Source organism: Typopeltis vanoorti, chromosome 25 (genome assembly GCF_054136105.1).
Source record: "Typopeltis vanoorti isolate ZY-2024b chromosome 25, IOZ_Tvanoo_1.0, whole genome shotgun sequence".
NCBI classification, from domain to species: Eukaryota; Metazoa; Arthropoda; class Arachnida; order Uropygi; family Thelyphonidae; genus Typopeltis; species Typopeltis vanoorti.
In genome coordinates this window covers 2,660,942-2,674,005 of record NC_143573.1, presented here as the reverse complement: position 1 = coordinate 2,674,005, position 13,064 = coordinate 2,660,942, and the positions used below count along the sequence as shown (strand labels likewise).

At 40.1% G+C, this 13,064-nt stretch overlaps 1 pseudogene across 2 annotated transcripts in view; it reads right to left on the bottom strand.

Annotated features, from left to right (window-relative positions):
* Nucleotides 1–13,064, bottom strand: part of LOC150092481 (ATP-dependent chromatin remodeler CHD4 pseudogene) — a 59,491-nt pseudogene that overhangs the window by 20,263 nt on the left and 26,164 nt on the right. The gene's annotated exons all lie outside the window — the stretch shown is intronic.

The window sequence follows — 13,064 nt, the reverse complement described above, 5'->3', positions numbered from 1 at the left end:
TACTTAGGACAACAGATATCAATGGAACAAAATATCATGGATGAAATTAAAAAGATGCACAATTGGGTGGAAAGCATTTGGAAAATTACATTCGATATTCAAAAGCCAACTACCATTATGACTGAAGAGAACAGTTTTTAACCAATGTATTTTTCCTATGCTGACATATGGCTGTAAAACATGGACACTGAATGCAAAGGAAATTCAAAAATTAAGAACAACACAATTTAGTATGGAAAGAAGTATGCTTGGTATCACAAGATTGGATCACAAAACATGAATAAGAAATCAAACCGAAGTCTCTGACATCATAGGAAGAGCAAAACATCTGAATTGGCAATGGACTGGGCATATTGCTCGAAGACAAGATCAGCGATGGACAAAAGAAGTACTGGATTGGATTCCACAAGAGGAAAAATGACCACGACGACAACCTAAATCACAGCGGATTGATGATTTGCATCAGATTTGCAGGAGTGACATGGAAAAGGAGAGCCATGGACAGAGAGTTTTGGATTAATCTTAGAAAGGACTTCATCCAGCAGTGGATCGACAATGGATGATGATGATGATGACATATATATATATATATATATATATATATATATATATATATATATATATAGCGGTGTGCTGAGTCAAAATGTAAAACATATTTCTTACTGTGGGTTATAGTCAGAAAGTTCGAAAAACATTGACCTAGAGTACCTCATATAAGTGACACTGAGTTCAAAAACAAAAAATGGCAACATGAAAGTAATAAATGACTTCAAAAGCCAACAGGAAATTCTATAGTCCCCCTTAAAAAAAAAAATAAAATAAAAAATAGATATCAGGACTCTAGGCCAAATATCACAGGTGCTGCATTTTGGAAAATTATGGAAACAACTACTGTGTTTGAGTAAAGCTTTAGTTTAATATACACCAAATTCCACATTTTGACATTTATATCAAGGTCATCTTCAGCAGCATATATACTATATAAAGAGAAACAACCTGCACTACAATCTACATGGTTTGCTAAAGTTACTGACCAACCGTTACAACAATTATTGGCCAGACCTCTAGTGAAAAAAAAAAAAAAAAAACCTTACTACATCAACTAATCTTATTATTAATATTATCTATTGGTTGTAAAATTACATTGGAAGCAACAACAAGTCTATATATATATATATATTAACACCATGATTATACATATAAATTCCAACCAGTTGGTATGGAAAAGTTTTCAATAATAGTTGAAGGTTGCCTAGAGTCCTGAAGTATGCTGGATACTAAATGTTAAGTAGGCAGAATGTGTTCCATCCAGATTCATGGAATTTTCATGCCACCATTATTGTTGATATTTGGATGGTTTATCAGAATTTCACAGGCTTCCTTAAATTTTCTTTCATACCAGGTTTTTGTATGGTGTGAAGAGCGGGTACTTTTCCAGTCGATTTGGTGTAAGGTGTTGAGAGCATGATCTAAGAGGCCTGCTTCACCAAAATGGTTAGATTTAATGTGTCTTACGTGTTCTTTCTTGCATATAAGGAATTGTACGTCCTATTTCAGTAATGTACAGTAAGTTACAGGTGCAGTGGATGCAATAAACTCCTGGATGTGCCAATGGGAGGAGAGGATCCTTGGAGGAGTTGAATATGTTTTTAAGTTTTGTAGGTGGTTTAAAGGTGGCATTGAAATTATAATGGTGTAGGATTTTGATTTTTTCTGATAACCCTTTAATGTATGGGATGGCTATGGTTTTACTGTAATCTAGATTCTTTTTTGATGATTATTATTATTATTATTTCGGGCGACTCCAGGAGTCTTTAGACTCATCGAGGGAGGCCCTAAACATCATGTCCACACAACTATGCGATTACATTCTCACAGTATCTATCATACCTTGTCTTGAACTCGTTCACCGTCATAGCACCCACAACAGACTGTGGCAGCTTATTCCACTCATTTACCACTCTAAAAGTAAAGAACCCAGCTCTAACACCCCTGCTAACCACACTCTTGCCCAGCTTCCATAGGTGTCCCCTAGTTCTCCCACCACCAGTCCTGATCTCAAAAATATCCTCTGAATTAATCCTATAGAATCCCTTTAGCAATTTGAATGTCTCAATCATATCTCCCCTCCTCCGCCTATCAACTAGTTTCTGCAACCCACAAATCTTCAACCTGTTCTCATATGGTTCATTCCATAGACCTGTTATCATCTTAGTCACTCGCCTCTGGATCCTCTCCACCTCCTCCCCATCAAGAAGGAACCGAGGTGACCAAATCTGGGCACAGTAATCGAGATGAGGTCTTATCAAGGCTCGGTACAGAGGTACAATAACTTGCTTGTCTCTGCTCGTCAAGGTATTTTTCATCAACCAAGTGAGTTGATGAGCTGATTTAGCTACTTTGCAGTGTGCCCCCCTAAACTTCATCTCCTTATCCACCAACACTCCCAAGTCCCTGGCCTCATCAATCTCTTGGAGTACAGTTCCACCAATGTGGTATACTGCTGCTAATCTTTTCACCCCAAAATGCATAACCTTACATTTTGTCACATTAAATTGACATCCATTCTCCTTAGCCCAGAACTCCAATCTATCTAAGTCATCCTGCAAGACTTTGACATCTTCTGCATTCACTATTGCCCTACCCAACTTTGCATCATCAGCGAACAAATGAATTGTTCCACTTAGATCCTTCCCTATATCGTTAATGAACAGATTAAACAGCAGCGGTCCAAGAACAGAACCCTGCGGCACACCACTAGTCACAGGCCATCTTTTGGACTCTACTCCTGAATAAACTACTCTTTGATATCTCTCCATCAACCAACCACCTATCCATCTCACCAAACCTATATCCATTCCCATATGTTGTAGTTTATGGATTAGTATTCCATGTGGTATCCTGTCAAACGCCTTTGCCAGGTCCAGCAGTATCACTGTAAATCCATTTCCCTTATCCAGTTCAGCCGTCACCTTGTTATAAAACTTGAGCAAGTTACTGAAGCATGATCTACCCTTCACAAAGCCATGCTGTCCCCTGTACAGTATCTCGTTTTCATCAATCCATTCCTGTATTTTTCCTTTGACTACTTTCTCTAAGACCTTGACAACAACTCCTGATATGCTGATCGGTCAGTAATTTGCAACCGTAGTCTTGGATCCTCCTTTATGCAGTGAAACTATTTTCCCCTCTTTCCACACCTTCGGGACTAAGCCAGACCTGAGAATCAGATTAAACAACATGGCCAAGGGCATTGATCATTCTTTAGCCGCTTCACGCAAGACCAGTGCCGGTATACCATCCAATCCCACAGATGTGTTCACTTTAAGGTTCTGTAATAAACTAGTCACCTCCACTTCATTCATCACTATTCCCGTATAAACTAATGGTTCCTTCACTTTTTCAATGTCACCACCTGGATGATATGCTTTTGCAAAGTGCGCGTTCAGTAACTCCACTATATTGACTGATTTAGTGACCTCCTTACCATCATCATTCCTTAAAATCATTTTGCCGTGTACAGTTTTTTTCTTGCTTGCAGCATATTGAAAGAACTGTTTTCGATTCTCTTTTGCTTGCAAAGCTAGTTTCCTTTCATAATCCGCTTTTGCTTTTTTTTACCACACTCGTTACCTTTCTGGCCTGCACTTTATACCGTTCGTGTGCCTGCAGGTCACCCCTTTCTTTAAATTCCCTCCACAGTTGTTTCTTTTTTTTGCAGCTCAAGCTTAATGGTGTTATTCATCCATTTAACCCCTACTTGTTTTACTATTCGGACCCTAGGTATACAATCAGCCATTACCTCCTGTAAATGCTCCTTGACCACTTCCCATGCTCTATCGACATCCAGCCCTTGCAGTTGTACATGCCATGGCACTGATCCAAGCAATCTCCTAAGCTTGTCATACTTGCCAGCATGGTAATTCCACATATACCCTGTCTTAATCGAAAATTCCACACCTTTAGCCACCTCCCAGGTCAAGACCTTATGATCACTCTCACCAATAGGTGGCAACATGGTCATATTCATTACAGTCAAATTCTCAGATGCTATTACCAGGTCAAGCACTCTCACACCCCTAGTATTTTCAATTACATGCTGTCTCAGATAGTTATCCCTTAATAATTGAATAAAATCCTTTTCCTTCCTCACATGTGTCCTCTCCTCCTTCCAATCAATGTTACCATAGTTGAAATCCCCGATAATAATTACCCTCCTTCCACTCATTTCATCAATTTCCCTATGCATACTATCTCCACCATCTATTCCATCACCTGGTCTATAGCAGCACCCAACTGTATATTTTATTCTGCCAGTCTCAATCTCACACCAAATAGCCTCAAATGAGCTCCTTTCACTATCCTGCGATACAACTTCAATTCTCCTTGGCTGCAGTTCATCAGCTATCATCAATAATACCCCTCCCCCAATTTTATTCTCTCTGTCCCTCCTAAACACACTATAACCTACACATTCTATCCCACTAACTATATCTTCTTCTGTCAGCAATGTTTCACTAATGCCAATAACCTGTGGCCAGGAAGAGCCAATCAAGGCCAAAAATTCTTCCTTCTTGTTCCTAATACTCCTAGCATTAGTATACATGAAATGCAGTGATCCCTTAGTCCCACCCCTATATTGATACGTTATTCTAAATGACCCATTCCCATTTTTTGTCCTTAGTGCTGGCTCGGGTACATTATATACATTCTTACACTCATCTGTCTCACTGATGTCTGCATATCCATTCCCTCCCCCCCCCTCATTGGTAGTTCTAGTTTCCCTGGTTTTGCACATCCATTTTCACTTCATTCAGCAACACTCTTTCCAGTCTCCGCACACCAAGTCCATTCAAATGCAGGCTATCCATCTTGTATAAGTCCTTTCGCCCTTCAAACTTATTCCACACGTCCACGAATTCCACACCACACCGTCTGCATAACCTACGCATAATGTCATTTGCGATTATGGCCCTCCTCCTAAACTCCTCTCTGTCATACCGCGGCAACAGACTAACCATTCTAACTCTGTCACTCTTTTCTTTCGCTACCTTTAACAATACTTTCAAGTCCTCTCTCATAAAAAATTTATCACCTTTCAATTCATTCGTATCCGCCACAATTATTAATTCTTTCACCCTCTGTTTTTGCACTCCAATACTCTCACTTACATCCTTAAATTTCGCACCCGGTAAGTACGATTTAGTTACACTGCCATCTATCACCCCTCTTAATAACGAGTCACCATACAACACTCTTTCCTTCATTTCAGAAACTCTCTCATTCTTGCACTGTTTTTTTACGTCAGCCGAATCACTCTGGAAAGAGTTTTGCAGGTGCTCTAACTGCCGCTGCGCATTTTGTATCACTGCGCGCAACCTAGCGATCTCACTTCCTACAAATAATTCCTCATTATTTTTATCATTTAAACCATTTTCTCTCTCAGTATGGTTGCTTTCACTCTTTCTTAGATCACCGCTCTCATTGCCATCTTGTACATCACAATTCTCTATCAAGCCACTATTTTCACTCACATTCTGGCAATTCTGGCTTTCCTCAACCATAACTATCTCACTACCTGACATGCACTTCAACTCCTCACTTTGCTTACACTTTCTGCACATTCTCCCACCACTATCACTTTCAATCCAAATTCCAGCCTCATTCGTGAATGCATACATTCCACACACATCACATTGGACAAACTCTCTCACATTATAGTTTTTGTACAATGCCGTCGTATTTTTGGACGCCATTATCTTATGTCGCATTGGCGCCATATTCAAATCTATGAAACGTAACGTTATATACTAAATTAAATATCGTAATTCACACCAAAATCCCACAGACACAACAAGCTACCAAAATTAGGCAATATTACGTTATGATTTTAACCTATATTCTAATTTTTACTCAAAATTGTACTTAGCTTTCGGGAGCTCTCTGAAAACACAACCATTCGTTTTATGATGTTTTATGAAGTATGTTATTAATAGTATTTTTATTATAGCCATTATTTATAAATGTGTAGCTTATGATTTTTAGTTCCTGTTTCAGAGCTTGCTGGTTACAGCAGATTATTGTTCTGTTTTTAAGGGTGTTAATGACTCCATATTTTTGTGATGGGTGGTGGCATGAATTAGCATGTATGTATTGGCCAGTGTGCATGTGTGTTGGTTTGCAGTAGACCGTGAAGGATAGACTGCCTGAAGGAAGACGTGTGACCAGTGTATCCAGGAACGGGAGCGAGTTCTGATTTTCAATTTCGATAGTAAATTGTATGTGCTCATGTTGTTTGTTTTAAGTGGCTAAGGAATGTGTTTAGCTTTTGTTGCCCATGTGGCCAGATAACGAACACATCGACAGCGTACCTAAGCCACACTGTAGGTTTAGAGTGAAGGAATCAAGCGCATTTTGCTCAAAAGTTTCCATATAGAAGTTAGCGATTGGGGGGGAGATAGTGGTGAGCCCATGGCCGTACTTTCTTTTTGTAGGTAAAATTTATTTTGCCACACGAAGTAACCGGAACGTAGTACATGGACAAAGAGGGCCGTAATGTCAGGCGGAAATTTGTTCCATAGGAGAATTGTCAATGTGTCATTGACAATTCTCAATGTCAATGTGTCAATCCCAATCAATGACACATTGATTGGGACATTTGTGAAGAGGGCAGAAACGTCGAAACTGACTAAGTCATTTTTGTCGAGTGTTATGTTTTTAATTTTGTTTATTAAGTTACTTAAGTCCATCACTTCATGGCCATCAGACACGGTTAAAAAAACCCATACCCCATTACGCCCGCTCTCCCAGAATATATGGTGTCCCGAAAGTACATAAACAAAATGTGTCACTTCCACCTATTGTGGAAGGAATAGATAGCCCTAATTACCACCTAGCCAAGAAATTAGCATCAGCATTCAAGGAGTTGGTAGGTCATTTCCCCCTCCTACAAAAAGAACACACAACACTTTATAAAGAAAATTAAAAACATAAGACTCAACAAAGATGACTTATTAGTCAGTTTCGATGTATCTGCCGTCTTCACAAATGTCCCAATCAATGACACAATTCTTCTCCTACGGAACAAATATCCGCCCAACATTACGGCCTTCTTTATCCGCGTACTACGTTCCGGTTAGTTCGTGTGGCAAAATAAATTTTACCTGCAAAAAGAAGATATGGCATGGGCTCACCACTACCCCCCCCCCCAATTGCTAACTTCTATATGGAAACTTTTGAGCAAAGTGCTGTTGATTCCTTCACTCTAAAACCTACAGTGTGGCTTAGATACATTGATGACGTGTTCGTTATCTAGCCACATGGGCGACAAATGCTAAACACATTCCTTAGCCACCTGAACAAACAACACGAACGCATGTAATTTACTATCGAAATTGAAAATCAGAACTCGCTCCTGTTCCTGGATACACTGGTCACACGTCTTCCTTCAGGCAGTCTATCCTTCACGGTCTACCGCAAACCGACACACACTGGCCAATATCTACATGCTAATTCATACCACCACCCATCACAAAAATATGGAGTCATTAACACCCTTAAAAACAGAACAATAATCTGCTCTAACCAGCTGGGGGGGGGGTGGGGGGGGGGGGGGGTGGGGGGGGGGGGGGGTGGGGGGGGGGGGGGGTGGGGGGGGGGGGGGGTGGGGGGGGGGGGGGGTGGGGGGGGGGGGGGGTGGGGGGGGGGGGGGGTGGGGGGGGGGGGGGGTGGGGGGGGGGGGGGGTGGGGGGGGGGGGGGGTGGGGGGGGGGGGGGGTGGGGGGGGGGGGGGGTGGGGGGGGGGGGGGGTGGGGGGGGGGGGGGGTGGGGGGGGGGGGGGGTGGGGGGGGGGGGGGGTGGGGGGGGGGGGGGGTGGGGGGGGGGGGGGGTGGGGGGGGGGGGGGGTGGGGGGGGGGGGGGGTGGGGGGGGGGGGGGGTGGGGGGGGGGGGGGGTGGGGGGGGGGGGGGGTGGGGGGGGGGGGGGGTGGGGGGGGGGGGGGGTGGGGGGGGGGGGGGGTGGGGGGGGGGGGGGGTGGGGGGGGGGGGGGGTGGGGGGGGGGGGGGGTGGGGGGGGGGGGGGGTGGGGGGGGAAGCATGTGATTTTAAGAGAACAACATTAGAGCACAACAGCACAGATCCCGACCTGAACCAGAGTCAATTTCTGGTTAGTTTTGCTATAATGTTGTGCATAATGACAAGTAGCATTATTACAATATGATAATAAACATCCATGAAGCCAACACCTCATTATGGGTGGTCTCATTCAATACATAATATTAAACCTTAAACTAATTCGCACTCCTGGCATTCAACAACACATTCAGGCAATATATTCCACTCAAACCCCACTTTCCATGTACACTGCCACAAAGCAATACCTTACCTAGCTGGAGGAAATGCCAACTAGAACTCTAGGAGGTAGATGTCTTTCATTGGCTGGCAAATCACCACCTTGTTTAGATGAAGCAGATTACTGCCATGCTTGGTCCGTGTGTTGAGGTTTACGTGCTGTGAAGAATTCATGTTGGAGGTTTAATGGAATATTATCAGCACCGAGAAAGAATTAAAACTAATTTTAATACTTCCAATATTTTGTCTCCGTCACTGACAGAGACATCTTCAGGGATTACAAAAAAACTTTTTTGTAACAACATGCACACAAATACAATACAATAGTGAGTGAAACTAAAGTCCTATCTAGGTGGTGCACCCTCTATGGGCATTTGCAGGTGGCCTAGAATGTAAAGTGGGATCTCTGATAATTAATGTTTCCCAAATTTTGGGAAGTTAAATGTATTTGTTTATATTAGGTCGATTCCTGAGTGCAGATGTGGATTCAAAAATTCAATAGTAAATTCAAAAAAGAAAGACTGTTCTCTGAATCTGCATATGCACTCAGGAATCAACCTAATTTAAACAAATACAGTTGCATTAAACTTCCCAAAATTTGGGAAACATTAATTATCAGAGATCCCTCTTTACAATCCTAGGCCACCTGCAAATGCCCATAGAGGGTGCATCACCTAGATAGGACTTTAGTTTCACTCACTATTATATTTGTGTGTGTGTTGTTACAAAAGGTTTTTTGTAATCCCTGAAGATGTCTCTGTGACGGAGACGAAATATTGGAAGTATTAAAATTAGTTTTAATCCTTTCTCAGTGCTGATAATATTCCATTAAACCTCCAACATGCCATGCTTGGGTCTTCAAAGCAAGAGCTCTGGTTTCTTTCCTCCCCCCCCCCCCCACCCATGCAGTGTGGGTGACACCAACAAGGACATGCCAAACATACCAAATAGGGACCCAGACACCCCACCCTTTTAGGGTTCAGCAGGCCATCAACTAGTTACTACATGAGACTAAACCCGGAGTAACAAATAAAATGACAGTAACAAATCCGGAGGTTTTCTGATCAGCCTGTGATAACACTGCTGCTGCTTGGTGCCTGGAAAATTGATGAGGCCATGCATGGTCAGGAGACTGGGTTCCACTTATGTGGGACACAGTCTCCTGGATTTATTTTGCAAGTCTTTTACCTAACATTGCATGTCCCTACTATTTATTTAATTCTCCTCTCCAGATACAAGGGGACAATTTACTGAAATTCATTATAAATGCTGATCATAAAAACATGCAACAAAAAATAATTCCAAAAATAAAGGAACCAAAATCAAACTATTAAAAACAAATGCTAATAATCCTCACAAAAAAAGTTTCCATATCTACTTCATAACATTCGCAGCCTCAAAAGTAACATAAACAATGTGCACCATCACTTGGTCATTAAAACCAGACTTATTGCTAACAGAACCTCGGCACAGCAACTACTATTCATTTTAACTGAAAAAAGAAACAAACAAACAAAAAACAAAACAAAAAAAAAACCTGCATCTTGCACGATTTATTTCACCACAAGGACAGCACTTGGTACATTCACCGAACATCCCATGTCAGAGAATGCAAAGCCTTGAATTTCCCTAATAGATATGACAAATGAATGTAACATATGTTGATAGAGAAATTTTGAGAAAATCAAATGGGGGAATTCAAGGCTTTGCATTCTCTGACATGGGATGTTCGGTGAATGTACCAAGTGCTGCAATTGTGGTGAAATAAATTATGCAAGTTTTTTTTTTTTTTTCAGTTGAAATTAATAGTAGTTGCTGTGCCAAAATTGAGATAACCACTCTAGCCTCTATGTATTTATCTCTAAATCTTGATTTTCTGTGGTCAAAATAACCAAACAGTAAGATAAGATTATCTTTCCTGGGTACTTCAATGTCCACAACTCAAACTGGCTTTCCTTCTCTAGTTCCACTGATTGAACAGGTAGGAATGAAGAAGTATTTGTATCCTTTCTTTTAGTGTTGAACGGTGATCAGCATTCATTTTGGAAATTATGGACTTTGCAACCCTGGTCGGTTCTCCACATTCCTTTAAAGGCTGTGTGGAGGTCTCCTCTCAGTTATACAGCTTTGACCCTTAAGCACCCCCTTTAAACTTTACTTTAAACTTGTGAATCATTATTATTCTGTGAAAATTCCAAGGACTCATCGCAGTAGGGCACTCAACTCCACTACACACATCTCACCATCTCCCCTACTGCTTAATTCTCTCACTACACACAACTATTATCAAAGCTATCTGCCACCCATCACTACCAACAACAGTATTTTTTGTCTGTAAATTGCATGTGTTCTGATGACTGATTTTCCTGTATGCAGGATGAAAACCCAAGTTTCTGGGAGGAAAAAAACCCTGCTACCTCTGTATGAGATTGGCTAACGCATCTTCAATTGAAGATGCGTTAGCCGATATAAGATTCAATATACCAGATTCCTCTTGTTATGACAAGAATCAATCTTAGGCATTTTCCAATTGAATGAAGCAACGTACCATTGGTATATTGCTTCCAATTGTGCTATGAAAGCATGCTAATCATTGCATATTTAAAATTTAAATGTGCTTCTCTGGCAAAGGATAGTGAAATTCTAAAAAATAATTCAAAATGTTCTTGACTAAGAATATCTTTCAAGGCATTTTCAAGCTCGATAAGGTGAGCATTATTTAAAATGCTCTGTTTCTTACTTTGATGTATTTGACCTATCCATTACCCCCCCCCCCCCCAACCGGCCATGACATCTATAGATGTCCACCTAAATCTGGATACGACTCTAACACCAGTTGAATAACATGTTGGTCTCACTATTTCATCCACCTCAACCAGTAGAGAGGTTAAATAAGATCTTACTAGCTTTTTTTTTTTTTCAGTATCTGCTTGATTTTCATAAAGTTAGGAATAACATCAGCACTTATGAAACACAAGTATGTTACATAAACTACCTTTATTTCCAAATGCAGCTTACCAAATCTTCTAATGGCTTTCCAATATTCCTGTAGTAGAGGTTAGTAATCAGAAGTTTTAAAGGAACATGTACTAGACATATTAAGCACTTTCATGGCTAACATGTGTAGTTAAAATATAGATTTCATTAAAAACTCTAATATATTTCACCCAATAGGACATCATCAGATCACTTAATTACAAAACATGAATCATAAAATACAAGTCACACATCATGTACTTAATAGCTTGACTTGGTCATAGCTGAGTTGACAGAATGAACTATTAGACCTCAAAAGCTAAAGTTGGAAGGTTTCTGTAGCTAAAATTTCATCATCATGAAATTCCTGACATGTACCCTCAAGAGAAAGCTAATATTAAATAATCCAATTCATATATATATTTTTTTAAATTTATGAGCAGTTAATGGTAGTCACCTCGTTGTCCAGTGGTACCAAAAGTCAATCATTATTTCTCAGGCAATGAAGACAATGCTTATTTTTCTCACTTCAGATATATTCTGATTGCTAAACAAGATCAGTTTTTCTCTTCTTAGGATTAAGTCTATAGCCTCTCTAGCCTTCTTAGAATACTACTGTTCTCACATTTGAGGCAGCACAATCGAAATCCTCACTCACGTGTGCTCCCTCAGAACGCTTGACTGTATCCAGAAGAGAGCTAACCAATTAACAGATGAATACTTTCTCGCTCAATGATTCCAACTGATTTTCCACACTTCTACATATCTCTTCTATATATATTTCATGTACGTACAGAGGCAAACGCTGGTCATCAATCCAAACACGGTTCAGCTCTAAACTTATTGAACCAACTTCTCATGTTCTTCCTTTGTTCTGTTCTTTGGAAGTCTTCCTCATACTGTTTATCTCAGAATACATTCCTTAGCTCTTTGCATCAACTGATTCCTTTCTTCTCTTTAACTACTTATCCACACACAGCATTGTCATGCCATGTCTTGAAACCTCATGAATATTTCATGTATCAATTCCTATTTAGCATTTAATAGCTTGTCTTGGTCACAGCTGAGTTGACAGAATAAACTATTAGAGTTATTTAGAACTATTAGAGAATGAACTATTTGACTGTGATCTTATCAGCATGTAGAATAAAAATTAGTTCTTAAAGTTTTTTTTTTTTTTTTTTTTTTTTTTTGCATGACAATTTCTCAGTTCAGACATCTAGACATGTATGATAACTTCTGTTCTATCCTACTGTGGCCTACGTCACTTGTTTCTATTCAAGCGATTTCTGGAAAATGAACATATGATCTGCATAAGAGTGTCAGATTTTGTTGTTACTCAAGTATTTATTGATCAGAATTGTTCATCCTTAGGAAGAGGAAGAAGAAAAAGAATATATATATATAATTCAAATAATTCTGTTCTGTTTTAAATAATTTTGTTCTGTTCAAATAATTCTGTTATGTTTTCTTCTTAAGACTGCAACACTTTATGTATCAGGATGAAACATGGCACAAATATAAGTTAGCATGCATTTTTCAGTAAATTCCTGGAGAGGTATTCTTTGTTTTGGTTACTGTAATGACATGAAATAGTTCTAGCATAAATTCTATTTCTGGAGTTACTGGTAAAAGAATGTTACAAAGGAGTTGTCAAGCTTCTCTTTGTTTTGAGATCTTTACCAATTACTTCAGGCCTAAACATGTCAAAATGTCTGAAAGTTATTTGGTCCTTTTCAT